Raw genomic sequence first — 22,745 nt, forward strand, 5'->3', positions numbered from 1 at the left:
TGATGTAGACATTCACATCTTTTCAGTGGTGGAAACTATTTTACAATCCCATCAATTTTTTCAATTACATTTTTTCAATTAGTGCTAAAATGCTTTCCTGGCTATAATAATTATTTTTTAACCGGTATTTAAATATTAGTGAAATATTGCTGAAATGAAAGAATGTTATAGCACTATAACTCTTTAATGCTAATTAAGAAAAAAACAGCAACACTGCAACATGTTCTTTTTCCTAATTAAACGCTTCCACTCTACGCTAAAAAATAATTAGCAAACTATTGCTTAAACCAAAGTGATATGTGTAATGCTGCAATACTAAAAGCAGTCTTACCGATGGCCATCATTCTAGATTCAGGTAGGTAGCCGTGTTGGTCTGACGCAGGTGAAATATATTTTTTTTTATAAATTGTCCAGGAGCACCTTAGAGACCAACTAAGTTTGTTCTTGGTATAAGCTTTCGTGTGCATGTTATCTGAAGAAGTGTGCATGCACACGAAAGCTTATACCAAGAACAAACTTAGTTGGTCTCTTAGCTGCTACTGGACAATTTTTTTTATTTTTTTATATATTTGGTGGCCATCATGTTAGAGATGGGGTTTCACCCAATTAAACACTTTTGATCTACGCTTCCGGTCCACAACAAGTGTTTTGGTTTTTGACTTTCCATGAGTAAGAATGGGCAATCACACTTAAATGAGTAAGTACTTAGAGAGGTGTGTAGCTGGGTAGAATCCAACTATCATCTATTTATCATGGCTTGGGAGTTATTGGGATAGCTCAGTTGGTAGAAAACAAGACTCTTAATCTCAGGGTTGTGGATTCAAGCCCCACACTGGGGGCATTACAAGGGGTTAGACTAGATGACCCTCGTGGTCCCTTCCAACTCTACAATTCTGTGATTCTGTAGAATCAGACCACCACTTCCCTACCCACAACAAATATGCTGCAACTGCTGTTACAGAAAGAATATGATGATGGTGGTGGTGGTGGTGGTGTTTATTTATATCCCACCTTTTTCCATCACAGGCAGCTTACAACTCAAGGCAGCTTACAACTAAAATGGAAACAGCTACAAACATAAGGGGAAAAGCAATCCTTAAAAAAACACAATTAAACATCAATAGATTAAACTTTTAAAAATTCATCTCTTTATCCTAATTTTTTTTTTTATAAATATTTATTAAAGTTTTTGAATACAAATACACAAATAATAAACAATCTTACTTCCAACACAACGTGGTTTCATCAATTCTTTGGACTCCCTCACGTCTCCCGCTCCCATTTTCATCGTAAAACGTTTTTCCAAGCAAATTATCAACTTGTTTACGGTCTTGTATCCACTCTATTTAAATATAATCTAGCAATTCTCCAAAAAATTTCTTTATCCTAATTTTAATCCAAAGGGGGGGGGGGAATATTAAAACATTTTTTCTGCCTGTTGCACAAAAGGTCCTTCAAGGCAGTTAACAATGTTAAAAATAAAAACTATTAAGAACAGCAAACGTGAAGCGGTCCAACATTTAGGGATCCTCAGGGACTTCAGAAGTTTTGATAACAGGTACACCATCTCTGCCACTACAATAGCATGGAGTCCGTCATGCTATTGGGAGCTTTTTGTACAGGAATCTTTTCAGTTCATCCCCCATGTTGTCAGAAGTGTTCAATTAAACAGTCCAAAGCTTGTTGGTCCCACAGCGACACTTGAAGGGCAACATTTAGGAAAAGCCCCGATAATGTGGGAGGTCAATTGCAATTCCACTTGTATCTTACAGTGGAAGACAGTTTCAGCTCCAGGTTTTGGAGAACTCTTAGGCAAGACACACTCCATGGTCCCTCACCTCGATGAGCCTACCTCCGCATTGCAGCAGATACAACCAGCTCATGCCAATGCTCCCCTCCGCTGGAAAGTAGACCCACATCAGAGGCCCAGCTATGCTGTTCCTTGGTGCTGGCCCTGGCAGAAGAGAAATGTTTGTTATTTATGAGGAGCCACCTACAAAAGACGGCAGACTACCAAAGACTTTTTTTGAAATGACAGACAATATGGACTGGATTGACATTTGGAGAACTAAGAACCCCCTGGGAAGAGAGGGAACATTCTTCTCTGAAGCCCAGCTGACTTGGACAAGAATCAACCAAATATGGATAACTAGAGGTCTGGCACCCAAGGTCAGAAAAGTGGAAATCTGCCCAAAGACCTGCTCCGACCATAATGCACTGAAGATGGACATGACACTACTGCCAACCGGTTCCTTTAGATGGAAGATGAATGACAACTTGTTTAGAGATCAGGAGATTATTAAGAAGGCCCAAAAAGCTTTGAAGGATTACTTCGATATAAATATGAACACTACGGTGGAAAAAATAACTATATGGGATGCAAGCAAAGCTGTGATGAGGGGGTTCTTGATACAACAGAACGCTGTAAAGAAAAGGACACAAAATGAAAGGAAAGACAAGATCCTGCAGAAAATCAAAGAATTGGAGAAGAAGTTAAGATCAAACCCGAAGTCACAGCCGATTCTGAGAGAAATTAAACTTTACCAAGCACAATATTCTAAACTGATAAACCAGGAAATAGAGTGGAAGATTAAATTAATGAAACAAAAAACTTTTGAATCGGCGAATAAATGTGGGAAACTGCTTGCGTGGCAGTTGAAGAAGAGACAAAAATTAAATACAGTTACAAATCTAGAAATTGAAGGAAGAAATATTCAGAACCCCATGGAAATCAGAAAGTGTTTCCAGAGATATTTCAAAAAATTATATACTCAAGGGCCCCAAGACGAGGTTGAGATTAAACAATTTTTGGAAAGAAATGGACTAACAAAGTTGTCACAAAAAAACAGATCAATCCTGAATAACAAAATAACACGACAAGAGATTGAACAAGCCATTCAGAACATGCAACTGGGCAAATCTCCAGGGCCAGACGGCCTGACCTCCAAGTATTATAAGACATTAAAAGACTACTTGATCCAACCAATGATGGAGGTCTGCAACGAAATTATGGAGGGGAAGAGGGCGCCGGAATCGTGGAAGGAAGCTTTCATCACATTGATACCAAAATTGGAAACTGAAAAGACACAACTCAAGAACTATCGTCCCATTTCCCTTTTAAATGTGGATTACAAAATATTTGCAGACGTCTTGGCAAGCAGATTTAAAAGAGTTTTAGACGAGGTAATCCATAAAGACCAAGCAGGCTTTCTCCCAGGTAGACACATGTTTGCTAATACAAGGAACATTATTGACATTTTGGAACTTTTGCAAACAGACATAAATACAAAAGCAGTGTTAATCTTTATAGATGTGGAGAAGGCCTTTGATAATATCTCTTGGAAATTTATGAAGGGAAATCTAAAAGAAATGGGAGTGGGACGGGTTTTGAGAATGGGATTGATGCAATATATTCAGAACAAAAGGCTAAATTGATAGTTAACAATGTGGTTACGGAAGAGTTTAAAATTGAAAAAGGAACACGACAAGGCTGCCCGATTTCCCCTCTGCTATTTATTTCGGTTCTGGAGGTGCTCTTGAATATGATCAGAGGGGACCGGTTGGTGGAAGGGATCCAGGTCGGAGCGAAACAATATAAACTTAAAGCCTTTGCAGATTACCTAGTTTTGACTTTGCAGGAGCCGGAATCTAGTACGAAAAGAGTATTGCAACTGATACAAGACTTTGGTCGGGTAGCGGGATTTAAATTAAACAAACAGAAAACCAAGGTGCTGGGGGAAAATTTGACAGACACAGAGTCAGAACGGTTTCAGAGGGAAACAGAACTAACTGTGGTTAAAAAAGTAAAATACCTAGGGGTGAATATAACAGCAAAAAATCTGAGTCTATTTAAGGATAATTATGAAAAATGTTGGACTGAAATTAAGAGAGACTTGGACAGTTGGACAAAATTGAAGCTTTCTTTGTTAGGCCGAATTGCTGCTATTAAGATGAATGTATTGCCAAAAATGTTATTTTTGTTTCAAACATTACAGATTGTGGACAAGACGGAGTGCTTCCGGAAGTGGCAGAAAGATATTTCTAAATTTGTCTGGCAGGGCAAAAAGCCCAGAATTAAGTTTAAGATATTAACTGATGCGAAAGAAAGAGGGGGCTTTGCCCTGCCAGACTTAAAGTTGTACTATGAAGCCGCAGCTTTCTGCTGGCTAAAAGACTGGCTACTTCTCGAAGACACTGACGTACTGGATTTGGAAGGTTTTAACAATGCTTTTGGTTGGCATGCATACTTATGGTACGACAAGGTTAAGATCAATAAGGCCTTTAAGAACCATATTGTTAGGAAAGCAGTATTTAATGTCTGGACAAAATACAAAGACTTATTGGAAAACAAGACTCCGAGGTGGCTTTCGCCTCTGGAAGCTAAGGCCCGAAAAAGACCCAATATGGAGGCCAAATGGCCAAAATATTGGGAAATATTAGAAAAAGATGGAGACAATTGGAAATTGCAGAGTTTGGAGAAAATGAAGGATAAAGTGCGAGATTGGTTACATTACGCTCAGATTAAAGAAGTCTTTAAAACTGACAAAAAGTTAGGGTTCCAGGTGGAGAAATCGAAGTTAGAAACAGAACTGTTAGAACCAAAGACTAAGGTACTATCTAGAATGTATAACTTGCTGTTAAAATGGAATACACAAGACGAAATGGTTAAATCGGCTATGATAAAGTGGGCACAGGACATTGGGCATAACATTATGTTTGAGGACTGGGAAAGGTTGTGGACCACTGGGCTGAACTTCACCGCATGTAATGCTCTGAAGGAAAATGTAATGAAAATGATATATAGATGGTACATGACCCCAGTTAAACTTGCCAAAATATACCATTCGTCTGATAATAAATGTTGGAAATGTAAAGAAAATGAAGGAACATTCTTTCACCTCTGGTGGACATGCCCTAAGGTGAAGGCCTTCTGGGAAATGATATATAATGAGCTGAAAAAGGTATTTAAGTATACCTTCACTAAGAAACCAGAGGCCTTCCTTCTGGGTATTGTCGGCCAGAAAGTGCTAAAGAAGGACCGAACATTTTTTATGTATGCAACAACGGCAGCAAGGATACTCATCGCTAAATACTGGAAAACTCAAGATCTACCCACACTGGAAGAGTGGCAGATGCAGCTGATGGACTATATGCAACTGGCCGAGATGACTGGCAGAATCCGAGACCTGGGAGAAGAGAGGACTGAGGAAGACTGGAAGAAATTTAAGACGTATTTACAAAAACATTGCAATTTGGTTGAATGTTAAGAAGGATGCTAGATTATAAAAAATTGGCCACCACTAAATTAGATTTGAATTTGATGATAAGTGAGATTAAAGAAAACATAATTTTTTTGGAGAATTGCTAGATTATATTTAAATGAGTGGATATAAGATCCTAAACAAGTTGATAATTTGCTTGGAAAAACCTTTTTACGATGTAAATGGGAGCGGGAGACGTGAGGGAGTCCAAAGAAGTGATGAAACCACGTTATGATATAAGTAAGGTTGTTTATTATTTGTGCATTTGTATTCAAAAAATTTAATAAATATTTATTAAAATATATATATATATTTATGAGGAGCCACCTGTCTGGAAGCAGCCCTGCGTACACACTTTGGTTTTAAAGCACATTCAAAGCATGTTTCCCCTCTCAAAGAATTCTGGGCACTATAGCTTGTTTAGGGTTGCTGAGTTTTGTAACTCTGCAAGAGGGAAACAACAGTGCCAGGTCACTCCTCCTGAAATGAAAAGGAGGTGAATCATCAAGCTTGCGATTTCACAAGGGATTCTTGACCTTTTGAGGTTAGTTCAACCTCCGCATTACTCCTTTGGAGTCTCAGAGGCTGGCAAGGATTCAGGGCGTTCCATCCCAAGACTGTGGTTTTTATAATCCGCCTGTGCTCTTATTACAGGAACAGAGCCTGCATGGTTGGGCTAAATCAAAGCTTTTAGTTCACCTGCTGAGTAAAACACTAGGGACTTGCTTTAAGCATTCATTATTCTGTTTCCTTTTTTAATTAGCTCGGCTTTGGTCTCAGGTCAAGTGAGTTTAAATGGGATCATGTACTCCAGATTTAATTACTTGTGTTTTCTTGATACTACAATAATTGCATGTGGGAACAAAACGGGACAACCATGGAGAGGGGACGGTTATCTGATCTGGAGCAGGCCATTTGTGTGCGGATGCATGGGAACCTGGCACCCATGGAAGATGTGGCACCCATGAAGTCTTGCACTGGTACCCTTGGGCAGGTACCCCCAGACTCTGAGCTTTCAGATAAAAATATAAAGTAGGTCTCTAGCTCTCCTACGAAGAAAGTTATAGGGCAAAATGTGCAGGTATCTTCTGAATGAATTCTGTAAAATGAGCATGAATGTTGTGTGGCCACTTTGTATATTTTCCCGAGACTGAGGAATGTTTCCGGTGGCTGTCTCTAATTTTGTGTTACGCCACACTCCCCATGGAAGCCACTTCGTTACGCCATGCCCTCCATAGCACACCCTCCAAGGGACGCAGGTGGCACTGTGGTCTAAACCACTGTGCCTCTTGGGCTTGCCAATCAGAAGGTCAGCGGTTCGAATCCCCACAATGGGGTGAGCTCCCATTGCTTTGTCCCAGCTCCTGCCAACCTAGCAGTTCAAAAGCACACCAGTGCAAGTAGATAAATAGGTACCGTTGTGGCGGGAAGGTAAATGGCATTTCCGTGCATTCTGGTTTCCGTCCCGGTGTCCCGTTGTGCCAGAAGTGGTTTAATCATGCAGGCCACATGACCCGGAAACCTGTCTGCGGGCAAACGCCAGCTCCCTCGACCTGAAAGCAAGATGAGCACCGCAACCCCATAGTCACCTTTGACTGGACTTAACTATCCATAGGTCCTTTACTTTTTTAAAAAAAAGCATACCCTCCAACACACCAGGGCACTGCTCCTGCGTGAGTCACGTGATCCGGGGGAGATCGTGGCCCCCGAAATACACAGTTTCTTCATGGCAGCTTCCCAAAAACACGTTCTGGGGTACTGCGTGAGATTGCGGCCCCGAAAAAGGGGCCTGATATATTGCATCTCTTTTTCCTTGCCCTCTTTCGCACTCTTCAGGTGCGTACTTTAATGCTTGGGGTGGTGATGAAGGCAGACAAAGAGCTATAACCTGAGATATAAAAGTGTGATACAGAAATTAGAGGCCATGAGCAAGAAAGGTCAGGGTAGAACCACACACAAAATCAGAGTAATGACTATAAGAGCAGATCCAAAGTCGCTTACTTAGAAGAAGGTGGATCTGTATCAAGTGTTGGTGGGGGCGAGGAGAGTTGGTTGTATAGGTCCACTCAAGTTTCATCTGGATTCCACCGTTAATTATCTGTCTGCATGATGACACCGAGGGAAAAAGCAAAATAAAACCACAGCCCTGCATGAGTCACTTCCTCCTTCCATCATTCCCAAAACATCATCTTAATAACAGCTGCTCATACCTCGTAGGTTATAATTATTTGAAGCGTTCCAACTGATACCAAAAGGCAACTCGTCAGATTGTAGTTTGGCCTGAATAACTTCATCTGTTGCTGCTCCAGATAAGATCTAAGAGGACTTGTGGAGAAGCTAGTAAAATGCTGGTTAGACGATGTTACTGTTCAGTGGATTCGCAGCTGGTTGACTGATCAAACCCCCCCCAAAGTGCTCACTGAAATCCCCACATTTTATTTAAATTATACAAATGTTTTTCACCCTTCGTTAGAGTTAACCGGCATTTCTTTCTCCTATACACTCACAGCATTTTCAACAATCAAGGACACTTTCGCCTCAGTCAGAAAAGAATATGTTTTAAATAGGTTTTCGTTGTTTATCACTTGCTGTTTTGCCAGCCCAGGGCTCCTTTGGGAGGAAAGTCGGGATGTAGATTTAATACGTAAATGGAAAGTTTCACACACGCACACACACACACACACCCTACACACACCAAGAAAATTGTCAATGAGTATGCATCAACAAAAGCATAGTGTCCACACATGGAGTACTGTGTCGTTCTAGGTGCCACAATTTAAGAACGATATTGACAACCTAGAACATATACGGAGGAGGGCAACCAAGATGATCAAGGGTCTGGGAACCAAGCCTTATGAGGAATGGTTGAGGGAGCTGGGCATGTTTAGCCTGGAAAAGAGGAGACTGAGAGGAGATAGGATCGCTATCTTTAAATATCTCAAGGGCTACCATATGGAAGATGTAGGACTCAAACCAATGGCTTTAAATTACGAGAAAGGAGATTCCGACCAAACATCAGGAAGAACCTGTGAAAGATTCTTAAACCGCATAATAATATGACAAATAGGGTTTTTGTAAATAAATAGGGGTTCTTATTTGCTCATACTAGAAGCCTCTGAATCGTGACAGAGGAGGTATGCCTGGTTATATACAGAAATAATAAATCTTGGGAGATGGAAACAGAAACCTGATGGAATGGAGATAATCAGTGATACTTATCTAAGGATGTAGACTCTGTATAGGAGAGAGAGGATGTAATTCTGTATGTGAGAGGGCATACAAACAGAATATATATATGTAAACATTAGAGATGCAGCCTACACCAGAGACTCATCAGAGGGTAGCCGTGTTGGTCTGCCATAGTCAAAACAAAAAATTCCTTCCAGTAGCACCTTAAAGACCAACTAAGTTAGTTCTAGGTATGAGCTTTCGTGTGCATGCACACTTCTTCAGATACACTGAAACAGAAGTCACCAGACCCTTCTATATAGTATATAGCTATATAGTAGCTGAATTGCAACTTATTACCAAACTTAAAACCATGGAGAGACCTGGTCTGAACAAAGACATTGGATTCTTATCTCATTATACATGACAAAGCCATTTTTCACCTTCTCACCCCTTGCTTTTTCCTGTAAGACCTATTGCAGTCGTTAAGAGTCGTCAACAGGCTCATCACAGCTATCTGGCAATCACCCATTCCCACCACCCTTCTGAGTAATACCCCTCCCCACCTTCTCACTATATAGAAGGGTCTGGTGACTTCTGTTTCAGTGTATCTGAAGAAGTGTGCATGCACACGAAAGCTCATACCTAGAACTAACTTAGTTGGTCTTTAAGGTGCTACTGGAAGGAATTTTTTGTTTCATCAGAGGGGTTTAGTAATTCTGTGCCCCATTAGTAGTTTAATACTGGAAACATTATTCTGACTTCTGAAGATGTTTACAGCAATGTAATGAAAGCCAAAATGCTGCAGATCTAGGGGCTACAGATTGGTAAATGTTGTTCACTGTGGCGAAAACAAAACATAAGTTAACTTAACTGTGCTTTAGTATTATGACAGGAATGTTTGCAAAAATAAAAAAGCCTTCATTCGCATGCATGCATAATTTCCCGTTAAGTCTGTAACAGAAGGGTCATGGCAACAGAATGTTTTTCCAGAGAAAAACATTACTGGGAAGTGGAGGCCCATAGGAACAAAAAGTAGGATTAGAGGCTGACCTTGAATCTTCTGCCGTTTAAAAAATGCAAATTTGCACTTTCTCTTCAGAAAGGCTACTGTGTCATTGGACTCAGTGGTAGGAATAGTTATGGGGTTCGGACAGAGCAAGTGAATGGGAAACGTACAAAAGGAGGGATATTCCTAAACAGATCATCTTGGATTCCACTGTTGGATTCTGTCTGCATGATGACACCGAGGGAAAAAGTCTTGAAGCCTTTCTTTATAAGATATACACAGAAAAAGTAAATCACACACTTTTATAATCCATTGTCCCGAAAAACTTTATTTCGCCTTCTCCACAAGATCTGTAACCAGAGAGATTCTGAGCCCCCAATAATTCCACCATAGTTTGAATATGAGATTGTTAAAGAAGGTTGGAGAAATCAAGCATTTCAGAGATGGCCGGGGATTAGTGCAGATTAATTTCATCAAGTAATTGTGCTTTTAGTGGGCGCACAGTATGAGAGACAGAAGAGGGATGTAAAAAACACCCCCCCCCCCTAGATTTCAATAACCTTCTGGTCTGCGTTTCAAAGGTTTGTATTATCACAACTACTGCTTTCAATAAAGGCTTAAAGAGACCTTGGCATTCTCATTAGTGACGGGAAAGGAGCCTTGTCGCCTAAACAACAGGGAGACAGCTTAACATGTTTTGGTAAACTAACCCCGGAAATGCGTTAAAGGTCCTTGATACAGCAGAGTTCCCAGTTGCTCATTTCCCCACCTCCCAGATGGACGGTGATAATTCACAGTCCATGTTTTATGAACAGTAAAATTGACGGAAAGTTTTGATAGAAAGGTGCAGCCTCCTTTTTTTTTAGGTGCTAGGCATTGAGGGGAAGGCTCCAGAGTGAAAGGGAGAGCTCTCTGACACACAGCTTTAGAGTGGACCTGTACCTGGAAACCACAGGCCAAAAGGTAAGTGGGGATGAGCTTGGAGATGTCCTTTGGTAGAATATAAGACTCTCAATCTCAGGGTTTGGGCAAAAAAATTCCTGCATTGCATCGACTTCATGACCTTAGTGGTTCCCTCCAACTCTGCAATTCTGTGATTTCTTTCCCTGCTCTTACCTGCCTTGCTTTGCCTACACTAAGGATTTCATGTCATTTCCATTAAGCTTTGTATATCCATAAATGGAGTAATGAATTTATGTTACATTCAGGAGCCAGGGTGTGTGTATGTTATATGCAAACTTGTGAGTGTAAGCTTTGCTCCTTGTTCCTCTGGGTTGCTACTAAGCAAAAGTGAATTTGACTGGAAGCCAGTGAACATTGGTGCATCGGCCAAGATTTGGACCAGTGTTGATTGGATCTCCAGATTAACACCACTGAATTATGCTAATGTCAGAATGGTCCTTCCAAAGTGTTTGTGTGGTCCACTATGCTGTGAACACATCCATTTCTAATGCAAGTATAGAAAATAAAATACTGTAGTTCTTCCTCTGTTGCAAAACAGTGAACAATAGAATGTGCATGCAAAAATGTAATATACCATAGGTATTAGTCAAATCAGTGATTTAAGGGTTGCCAGGCCGTGAGAATTTGGGGGGGGGGGCTTGTTTTAAAGAAGATATATTACCTTTGACTGAATTGTTCACAACCAGTCTCTGAACATAATTTGGGCTTCCAGTTCACAAAGGCAATACCTTTAAGGAAACCTGATACTTATGCCTTAAGGCCAGATCACATAACATATACATTGCTTACCTCGCTTGCTGACCTGCAGCTAAATGTGTGAGCTGCCTCCATTGGAAAAACTATATGTGCGGCAGAGATATTTTTATGAGCTAAAGGAGCAGATGCTCAGGGCGGCAGATTGAATGGGGTGGCAACAACTGTTCCTAGTAATTGTGCGGATTAGAAACTCGTGCAGTGTGAGTGCAACTGGGGGGAAATCTTGCTTCCCCCAGTCGCAGCCTTGGATTCAAACAGAAATCAAACAGCACTCTTGACTTTTTCCGTTTCCATCTTACTGCTTTGCTTCTGGCTCACATCACTCCAAACTCAGAACCCTTTCCTTTGATTCCTTAGAAGCCCCATCATCTCAGCAGGAAGCTAGCTTGGCTATTCCAAAAAATTAGAAGCCAAGGCATACAGCCTAACACCCTGCCCCACCCCCCAAACAACCCCACATAGCAGTATTTTTGTGTTCTTGTATCGTAAACCACCCTGTGCTCCTCGGAGAGGGCAGTTTAGAAATCCAACAAATGAAATACAGTAAATGGAACTTCTGGCAAGGATAAATCCGAATTGAATTAGAAGGGGGCCACCAAGGCATTCACCAAAGGAACTCTCATAACAATATTTTTGTGTTCTTATATTGTAAACCGCCTTGTGCTCCTTGGAGGGAGGGCAGTACTGTACGTATAGAAATCCCACAAGTGAAAACAAATGAAACTCCTGGAAAAAGGCGGGGAGGGAAATACAGAGCTGCGTTCTGGCCTCGTCTTCCGCACTGGGCAGCCACACGCAGACAAACCCCGCGCGTGTGGAAGCGCCCTTGCGCGAGGCGAGGGCGACGCGCGTGTCGCGGGCGAAAAGCCTCGAATCTGGGTCGCGTGCGCGCGCGAGAGAGCGAGGAGGGCTCGTCGGGACGCCTTGGCCGAAGAAGAAAGAGGCGGGAAGAAGAAGCGGCGGCGGCGGCGGCGGGGTCCGTCCCTCCTCGCCGTGTCATCCAGGCCCCTCCTCCGTTATTAATCCCTCTTATTGAAGGGGGCAGGGTGGAAAGAAGAGGCGGCCCGGGACTGCCCGCTTCCCCACACGCAGGCCATACCGTCCTGTCAGCAGCAGCAGCGGCGGCGGCGCCGCCTGCCCGCGCTTTCCCTCTTCCCCCGCCACAGACACGCGCGCACGTCTGTATTCCTCTAGGAGAGACACCCGGGCGCGCCTCTCTCTCTCTCTCTCTCTTTCCGCCTCAGCGCCAGGCCCGCGACTCCTCCGCGCTCGGCCCGGCCGCCGCCTCCTGCATGTCTTTGCTGCCCTCAGCCCCGCCGCCTGAGCAGCCGCCTCAGCCCCCTCGACAGACGCCCAGGCTGCTGGATGCAGGTGAGACAAGGCCGCGCGCGTCCCGCCCACAGGCAGACCCACCGCCCGGCTCGCGGGGCTGGCGGGGAGGGGGAACGGAGGCGGCGGCGGCGGCCGAGAGCGAGGCCTTGTTGGTTTCCGAGGCGGCCTGTGGTGGAAATGGCCGCTTCTTCCCCGCGGCCTCGGCCCGGTGGAGGTGAGGAGCCGCGAGAGAGGCCCCTCAGGCGACCAGCCCCCGGGGACGGAGAGCCGGCCCTTCCTGACACGCGGGGATTGGAGGGGGTGGTGGTGGTTGTGCCTGGCCGGGTGGAAGCGGGGAGACGGAGGAGCGTGTGAACGGGCGGCGCACCCGCGCGCGGGTCGGACCCTGGCGCAGGAAGCCACGGGACTTAGCTCCCGAGAGGGTTGTGGTCACGGCATGGTGGCGAAAGGCTGCCGGGTTGTGTCCGTGGCGGTTGCACGGAAAGTGACGGGAGCGTCGTGCTTCGAGGAGGAGGGGTGGCCAGCGTGGCCGACCCAGGCAGTTGGGCTTTTAAGTGCGTGTTTGGGGGGGTGTGTGTGTGTGTGTGTGTACACACATATGCTTCCCTGGATAGCTCAGTTTGGTTAGAAAGCGGTGTTGCGAACACCAAGGTCGCAGGTTCCTACTAGAGGGCTGCTGCTGCAGCAATAATAATAATAATAATAGTAATAATTTATTTATACCCAGCCCATCTGGCTGAGTTTCCCCAGCCACTCTGGCAGCTAGCTCCCAATCGAGTGTTAAAACAATATATTCCTGCACTGCAGGGGGTTGGACTAGATGATCCTCAGGGTCCCTTCCACAACTCCTACGATTCCATGTGTTGTAACCGCTTGCTGCATTTTAACGTGGCAGTTTTGGTTCCTAATCTCTTCTCGCTCACAGGCACTCCTGAAACAATTAACTGCGCCTGAAATTGCAGGGCACTGAGCACACACACACAAACCAAACCCCGACTTGGAAGCTGCCTGCTTCCAATACTATAAACTTATGAATGTAAGGGTTTAGCTCATGTTTGTCCTTGAGTGACTTCACTGTTGTAAGCCTTCTCTGGCTGGAGAGGAGGGATAGAAGCGCTTTGAAATAAATATGTGGCTCAGTCGGTAGAGCATGAGACTCTTAATCTCAGGGTTGTGGGTTCTTGCCCCACGTCGGGCAAAAGATTCCTGCATTGCAGGGGGTTGGACTAAATGACTCTCTTGGTCCCTTCCAGCTCTTCAGTTCTAAATATGTTGGTGATACTCTGAGGATAACTATTAGATTGTGAGTAGGGATTGTGATGTGATTTTATATTGGAGTGGGCCTGCTAGGGCAGTTTTCCATGTAACATGGCCATAAATTATGCTCATCAGAATTATAGGCTGAATGCAGCTTTCTGACATGTGTATTTTCAATTCTTGTCTGTCACATAATTTTCATCTTTGGGTGACCACTTAAAAAACCCTTAATATGTGAAGGGGCCCAAATAAATATGTTGTATGTGTTCTAGATTGAAACACAACCTGATCCAGTGTAGGGTTAATTGTTAGGGTGTTGGAACTGGACCAAGGAGAGCTGGGTTTGACTCACTTCATAACCATAAAGCTTCCTGCCAGTTGCACTTCACTTAGTGTTGTTGTAAAATGGGATCATAACATCTCCCTCCGCCTGCATACCAACCTGAGATCCTTGGAGGAATGGTGGAAATGTGAGCTATAGATAGCTGGTGTCCATTATGTTTTCTATTAGCATGTAATATTGTGTTGTGAGATGCTCTGGAATAAGGAAATCAGGGGGATTTGACAACTGTGCTCTTTAAGAAGTGCATGTGTTCAGAGGAAATCTGGGCAGTTTATATAGACTGTTCCCTAACAGCAAGAACACTGTGAATTTACACATCAAGTCTGGGCTCAATCCTACATCCATTTACCTGGTGTAATCCCACTGAACCCCAGTGGGACTTACTTCTGATTAGACTTGCATAGGATTGCACTGTAAAATGGTGTGAGTAAGGAGGGGCTGTATGCACACAGATATATCTTGGGGCACGTCCTGATGTATGTACTTGGTGTGTTGAAACTTCTGTGTTTTGTTCCCCGCCTTTGCAAGGTTAGTGTTTCTGCTGTCTTGAAAAGAATGTTTTAAAAATTCCCCACATTAATTAAATTGAATAAGCATACACACAGAGCTTAAAAAATGTAGACATGTAGAAGGCATGGCCCCTGAATGAACATTTGGTTTGCTGATGCATATGTCTGTCTAAAGTACTCCAAAGGAGAGGGGAAGCCAGGCTCATTCTACAGGAGAGAAAACCATGGCTTCTCCTTTTCAGTCTGCATGCACTCTTAATGTGAGAACTTTCAAAATGTAATAGTCACTCTAAATGTTAATATTTGATTTACAGCTTCCTTACTGCTTCAGAACTGTTGCTCTCTTCCACCTTTCTTTGGATCATGTACAAGCAGCAATGCTGTCCAGTCAAGGTGTCGTATTTCACATGTTGTATTAGAGCAAGGAGAAAATGTTTCACGATATTTTCAAGATCAGAGTGAGGTGGAAAACTGCACTAACCCCCTCTTCCCCAATATACTATTTGGACTAGTAGGACTCAGGCAAAGGATCTGAAGTTGCAGTCCCCATGTGGACTAGTGCTTTCAGGCATGCTGAATCTGGGTATGTGACACATGAGAAAGCCACCACTGATAGGCCTTATCTAGCATATTTGGCAATGTAGTTGTGTTTTAATTCTAGATTAATCCTTCAGTTTTTATAAACAGATCTCTGTAGTCTCAGGAGTTTTGATTTTAGTATCTGTACTTTAAGACAGGTTTATTTTCACATTTTACTACCGTAATTTATGTCCTGTTAGACTATTATTATAATAATTCATTAAATTTCTATACCATCCTTCATCCAAAGATCACAAGACAGTTCACAATCTAAAAATACAAAAATACCTAGCATAATAACAAACAAAAACAATACCTCATATGCTTCAGATAGAAGCCTTAGGGTAGCATATTACAAAATCAACAGAGAGTTATTGCATCTGTATGATATGTGTATTCGCACACATACCTGTTGTGTTTGCACACTTACCTATTGTCATGCACAGTTTTGTACTGATAGCTTATTATGTAAAATTACCTAGCATATTTGACAGGTACAGACAAATACGTAGCATGCGAAAAGCATGACAAAACCAATATATGCTTTTTAAGTGTTCACTAGTGTATTCTGACTGTCCATAAAATACTGGAAACAGCTTTAAGGCACACGGTGATTTCAGAAGAAGTTGGAAATGGAATTTAGAATGAAGCTGCAATGGGAAGAGATCTGTCTTTTGTTTATGGTGTTCTGCAAGGTGTAATGAACACAGAAGTTGCGAAAGTTAATAAGTTTCCAATGTTGAGTGGAAAGATTTGTTTCAGCATGACAAAATTGTGAGTTTGACTGCCTTCCGTTAATTACATAGCTATCTTTATGCTTCTGAATAGACCCTTGGATTTCAGTAAATAGTACTGTATGGTTGCTAAACATACTTTGTAAAAGGTTTGTCAGAATGGGATCAGGTTTAGTGTGTGGTAGACAAACTTTCATGTAAGTGGACTGAATTCCCTTTGTTTATCTGATTTTCTCTAGAGCTAATTATTGGAAGAAGCATTGGATTGACCTTGTCTTTAAAGTGAGGAAAAACACCATCAGAAAAACACTCAAAACTAGCCGTGAGCTTAGAATTTAATGTTGTTGCTCTGACTCTTGTTCCACTACAAACTTGGTGGGTTTTCTGTTTTCCATAACCATGGTGAAATAATCTGTGCAAACAAGAATTAATGCAACAGACACTGCTAAATGTACAGAATGACCTGGAAAAATAACTTTAACTGAAGAATCTGTATCCTATTTAAACATATTACCAAGCCTAGTCACTTCAGTCAGCATTGTGCCTAGTTACCGTATTTTTCGCCCTATAGGACACACTTTTTCCCCTCCAAAAATGAAGGGGAAATCTGGGTGTGTCCTATGGGGCAAATGCAGGCTTTCGCTGAAGCTTGGAGAGCGAGAGGGGTCAGTGCGCACCGACCCCTCTCGCTCTCCAAGCTTCAGGAAGACATCCGCAGCCTAGGCGGATAGCAGCCTGCCACCCGGCGCATGGGGCGCGCTGAAGCAGAGCGCCCCGCGCGCCGGGCAGACATCCGCAGCGTGGGGAGCCCTGCAGGAGTTCCCCGCAGGGCTCCCCACGCTGCGGATAGCAGCCTGCCGCCCGGCGCGCAGAGCACCCTGAAGCAGAGCGCCCCTCGCACCGGGCAGACATCAGCCAGTCCCACAAGCTTGGGGGACAGCAGGGAGGCGCAGCGCCGCCATCCCGCTGTTCCTTGACCTGGTTCGGTTTCCCCGACCTGCTTTTGGGGGGGAAATAAAGGGGGGAAATTTCCTTTATTTCCCCCCCAAAACACTAGGTGCGTCCTATGGGACGGAGCGTCCTATGGGAAGAAAAATACGGTACTGACTAATAGGAAGTGAAGCTGATTAAAGAATGTATACTGCTTGATCTGATTTCACCATTTGCTCCACTTCTACCCTGCCCACCAGATGTAAATAAGTTACAGCATGTCGACCTTTTTACTGTAATAAGACTTGACACGTGGAATTATTTTAAAAATAATAATAATAATGCAGGCAGCTTGGCCTAAAATTCCTGTGTTAGCATTTAAACCTTTGGCAATCCTCTACATTGATTAGGCACATTAACTTCAGGCAAGCTGAAATCAACTCTGACAATGATAATGGTGTCCTTTGTGTATTCAGTGTTTGCTGATCTCAAGTGAGTGGGTCTCCGGCATAGCGAGCATATTCATATGCAACAGGTGCTTCTGAGGAACCTATCCTTTTTCACAGAACAGGCATTACTCACATTCAGGCTGTACACCAGCTGCAGACTGGCATCTAGCATATTCAGCTAACTTTGTTTGAAATGCACTATGGATATATAAAAACACGCAAAATAGCTCCTTATTTGAACATGCTGGATTTCTTGAAAAACCTCTGGTGCTCGACCTTCCAACTCCTATTTTCAAGCAATTTCACTATCATCTTTTGTTCATCGATATTAGCTTGTCCTAGCTCTGGGATGGCCAACACTCTGACATCCAGATGTTGTTGAACTCCCAACTGCCATCAGCCTCAGCTGGTATAGCCAAAGGTCAGGGATTATGGGAATTGTAGTCCAACAGTATTTAGAGGGTTCTACATTGGCTACCCTTGCTCTAGCTAGGCAAGGATGTATGAACAGGGTGTTCAGCGGTTGCACCTTCTTAGTCTAGTTTTGTATAAGATTTTTGCTTCTCTTAAGGAAGAAAATAGAGTTTGAATGTATTATGTAGACGTCACAGCATCAGGAAAAATAAGGGTTCACAGTATTTTTCTGATGAGTGACAAAGCTGTCTGGATTAATTCATCCACATCTTACTCATAGGCCAGAGACAGAAACTTCTGTACCTTACATATAGACTGATGTATAGATTTTCCCTTCACTGTTGCCACAATGGGAAAAAAATAATATAATCTTCCTAGCAAATAGCATATTGGCACAGAAACTTTCTTAGATGTCGTGTTAACCGCCTTGTATTCTTATGGCTTTTATGGATCCCTGAGTGTCTGAATTCATAAACTTGGTACAAACTTTTAGGTTACACTTACCAGGATAGTCACAATCCTGTGGTTTCACTATTATTTCATGGTGATTAAACAAATGACATCTTTAAGTGACATACTTGTTGGATATTGAAACAAAATGGGAGAACAGGATACAGTATTGGAAGTACTATGCTGGATTTTATTTACCTGCAGCTGGTTATGCAGTGATAATTGTGGGTATGGTCCACGGATAAAATTAAGCAAAGGCAAGGTTTATAATGGTCGCATTTAATATATTGCAGTGGCTTGAATTTTTAATCTCTCACTGCATGGCTTAATTTCCCAATACACCCTTTCCTCAGTGTTTTCCCCTGAGAGAGCTATATTCCAAGAATTGTTTTGTTTGCCTTTTCTGTGTTGTACAAGGTTAAGACCTTTAAGCAAAGCTAGTACACGTTTAATAGTAACCTCATTTGGAAGCAAAGCTTCAGTTCCTTCTTAAGTCTGATCAAGTTCAGTGGCATGCAAAGTACTTCACCAGAGGACATGATTGATCGGGTGTAATTCAGATAAACATAAAGCCCCACAAGCTAAGCCTGGTTGTGAATAGGATTTGGCAGTTAGTGTCCTTCCTTGACAAATAATGTAATGCAAAATAAGAAGGCCAAACGTTCACCAGTCCAACAAATGGTATGAGCTATGCTTTACTAGTGAAATAACATGTGCGCGCCCCAATTGATACTCATGCAAAACTGTTTAATGGCACAGTCTTACTATAAAAATGGAAATCTCATCACTGCCCATTTAACATAGCATAATTATGCAGCAATATTAAGCTACTGAAAAGGAAAACATCTGCTTTTGGCACTTTAGTAGAGGCATAAGTTTGAGGGCTAATTAGAAATGATGCTTATAAGATGTGAGAGAGCTTTGAAGGCTGTCATGGGTGTTACATTTTGTTAACTTCTTCCAGTGTAAATGTATTAGTCGATTTTCTTAGGGATCGGGAGCTCATAAGCCGTGTTGTGTATCTATCCATAATAGAATACACCAGGTTTCCAGCTCTTTTTTCTAACCACCAGTTTGTAAATGCTTCCCAAAAAGAACTGAACAGAGGGTTTGCTTTGTAGAAAACGTAACATCTGTGCTGTTTAGAATTAATACTTCTGGGGAAAGTAGTTGTTGCGTTTTTTAGGTTTTGTAATTTCCCCAGACAAAACTATTCCGTCTCAGGCCATTTGTAAGTACCAAGTTTTTCGTAAAGAAAGTGAGAACAATTGAATAAAAAATGTCAAAACTAGAAACACCCTCCATAGAGTTAGTGGGTCATTGCAGTGTACTACTGAGGAGTAAGAAATAGTACATTCAAATGGGATTTCTGTTAGACTGGTTTTTGACTGCTGACACTTTGGACTGGTAGTCCGTGTCTCTTCATGCTTAATGCTTCAAAGCTAGGACTTGGTAGTTGGTTGAACTAAGTTCAGTGTTTTTAATAAAACTTGGAATGATCCGATGAACTTTTTAAAAAAGTGTGTAAGCATATAAAATATATTCTCAGCCTTTTGGCTAAGAAATCATTTTCTGTTAAGATAAAGTCAAACAGATATTATTATGTATTAATCAGCATAGCAATTTATTAGTGTTAGTTTTCTTTGTTTACCACTAAAAATATTTCTCAGCATTTATAGATAATTGCTGTAATGTAAGATAGCTAATGAAGTTATTAATCCCTTAGACTAGAACCACTGTGTGTGTGTGTTAAATTTGTATGCTGCCCTTCATTGAGAAATCTCAGGGCAGTTCACAGCATAAAAATGTAAAATAAAAACACTAAATACATGATAAAAACAAAGCAAACCTATAATTCTCCCGCCAAAAAACACACACCACACTTAAAAGAACATAGCATATTAATCAGCCTGGTTGAAGAAGAATATTTTTGCCTGGTGCCTAAAGGTGAAGGTGTCAGGTGAGCTTCCCTGGGGAGAGAACATTCCACAAGCAGGGAGCCATTGCAGAAAAGGCCCATTCTTGTATGACCATTCTCAGGGCCATCTTTAGCATATGTGGCACCATGGTGCAAAGATCCGCCCAATGCCCCCAAATTTAGGGTTTTTTTAGGGGGGCTCCCCAAAGTTGTTAAGCTTTTTTAGTAGGGGGCCTCCCAATACAGGTGAAACTTGAAAAATTAGAATATCTTGGAAAAGTTCATTTGTTTCAGTAATTCAACTTAAAAGGTGAAACTAATATATGAGATAGACTCATGACATGCAAAGCGAGATATGTCAAGCCTTTCTTTGTTATAATTGTTATATTATGGCATACAGCTGATGAAAACCCCAAATTAACAATCTCAGAAAAATAGAATATTGTGAAAAGGTGCAGTAGCTATTCAATCCATAACACCTGCAATTGGTTCCTGAGCCTTTAAATGGTCTCTCTGTCTGGTTCAGTAGGAAGCACAAACATGGGGAAGGCTGCTGACCTGACAGTTGTGCAGAAAGCCGTCATTGAGACCCTCCATAAGGAGGGAAAACCTCAAAAGGTAATTGCAGAAGAAGTTGGATATTCCCAAAGTGCTGTATCGAAGCACATTAATGGAAAGTTATGCAGAAGGGAAAAGTGTGGAAGAAAAAGGTGCACAAGCAGCAGGGATGACCACAGCCTGGAGAGGATTGTCAGGAAAAGACCATTCAAACGTGTTGGGGACTTTCACAAGGAGTGGACTGAGGCTGGAGTTAGTGCATCAAGAGCCACCACACACAGACGGATCCTGGAGATGGGCTTCAAATGTCGTATTTCTCTTGTCAAGCCACTCCTGAACAAGAAACAACGTCAGAAGCATCTTACCTGGGCTAAAGAAAAAAAGAACTGGTCTGTTGCTCAGTGGTCCCAAGTCCTCTTTTCTGATGAGAGCAACTTTTGCATCTCATTTGGAAACCAAGGACCCAGAGTCTGGAGGAAAAATGGGGAGGCACACAATGCCAGATGCTTGAAGTCCAGTGTGAAAGTTTCCACAGTCTGTGTTGATTTGGGGACCCATGTCATCAGCTGGTGTTGGTCCACTGTGCTTCCTTAAGTCCAGGGTCAACGCAGCCGTCTACCAGGAGATTTTGGAGCACTTCATGCTTCCTTCCACAAACGAGCTTTATGGGGATGCTGACTTCATTTTCCAGCAGGACTTGGCACCTGCCCACACTGCCAAAAGTACCAAAACCTGGTTCAATGCCCATGGGATTACTGTGCTTGATTGGCCAGCAAACTCGCCTGACCTGAACCCCATAGAGAATCTATGGGGCATTGCCAAGAGAAAGATGAGAGACATGAGACCGAGCAATGCAGAAGAGCTGAAGGCTGCTGTTGAAGCATCCTGGTCTTCCATAACACCTCAGCAGTGCCACAGGCTGATCACATCCATGCTATGCCGCACTGAGGCAGTAATTGATGCAAAAGGGCCCCAAACCAAGTACTGAGTACATATGCATGCTTCTACTTCTCAGAGGTCCAATATCGCTCTATTTGCAATCCTTGTTTTGCTGATTTCATTTAATATTCCAATTTTCCGAGATTGTTAATTTGGGGTTTTCATCAGCTGTACACCATAATATCACAATTATAACAAATAAAGGCTTGACGTATCTCACTTTGCATATCATGAGTCTATCTCATAATTAGTTTCACCTTTTAAGTTGAATTACTGAAATAAATGAACTTTTCCACGATATTCTAATTTTTCAAGTTTCACTTGTATACATGTGCAGTGCTTAGCTTAGATGTAGCTTAGATGTTCAGCAGCTTGTAGATAGAGACAGCAGTTCCATGTAAATAGTTTGTGAAGCAAGTTAAAACCTGTTAATAGGCAGGCTTGCTGGATCTGATCCAAGTTCTCTAGTGGATTTATGACTGTGTGGTATGAATTATTACACACTTGTGTGAGAATTTCTATCACATGATGATACTGCCTCAAGTGCCTTCGCAACTGCTTTACAGTTGAATAAAGTTTAGCTTGTTTCTCTGCCTATACATAGTTTTATTTAAAAAGAAGACTTGCTTGCATATACAAGGCTTTATTTCTTGGAGCAAGCACTTGGGTTTCAACTCCAGGTTGGCACAGCACAGGGGTCTATTTTGTGTCCCTCACCAAAGCTGGCTTAGGATCCAGTAGTTTCATAATCGTTTTTTGCTTTATTTATCTATATTCCACCTTTTTATGACAAGGTCTTTGTAAAGTGGCTTTCAAAAGTTAGCTTTAAAAGAGCACAAGACAGGCAATGTCGTTTTGTGCTGGGTTACGTTCCTGACTCACATGCACATCGGCAGAGCGCTCATAAGTCCATGACGCCCCTTTTCCAGCCACTTCCGGGTTGCAGCCATGCTCTCATGCATGGTCACACACATCTTGGACAAGGGTAAACACACAACAGCTATGAACCAATTCCGCCAACAAAAAATAATTCAAGGACAGCCTTAAAAGCGTTCTTTTTTAAAGTCTTTAAGTTATTAAAACAATGTCTGGCTCCTAACCAGAAGGTTGGTGGTTTGTGCCCGCTCAGGGACGGCTGGGGGAGGGATTCCTGCATTTCAGGGATTGGACTAGATG

At 42.4% G+C, this 22,745-nt stretch overlaps 1 protein-coding gene and 1 long non-coding RNA gene across 3 annotated transcripts in view; one reads left to right on the top strand and one right to left on the bottom strand.

The window, feature by feature from the left end:
- Positions 1 to 1,432: 1,432 nt before the first annotated feature.
- On the bottom strand, positions 1,433 to 7,970 carry LOC309350466. Its single transcript, XR_014160406.1, has 3 exons — positions 7,263 to 7,970; positions 6,678 to 6,814; positions 1,433 to 1,954 (listed from the first exon to the last, which is right to left on the bottom strand). It is a non-coding gene; the product is annotated as an uncharacterized lncRNA (long non-coding RNA).
- Positions 7,971 to 12,109: 4,139 nt separating this feature from the next.
- Positions 12,110 to 22,745, top strand: part of CNOT6L (CCR4-NOT transcription complex subunit 6 like) — a 37,124-nt gene continuing 26,488 nt past the window's right edge. The window contains exon 1 of one of the 2 annotated variants that reach the window (XM_081876952.1): positions 12,110 to 12,528. The gene's annotated coding sequence lies outside the window, so the exon portion shown is untranslated. Of the gene's footprint in view, positions 12,529 to 12,609; positions 12,704 to 22,745 lie in introns of those variants that run through there. The other variant, XM_081876953.1, reaches the window with a different exon arrangement.

Source organism: Podarcis erhardii (genome assembly GCF_964252035.2).
Source record: "Podarcis erhardii genome assembly, chromosome: 9".
NCBI classification, from domain to species: domain Eukaryota; kingdom Metazoa; phylum Chordata; class Lepidosauria; order Squamata; family Lacertidae; genus Podarcis; species Podarcis erhardii.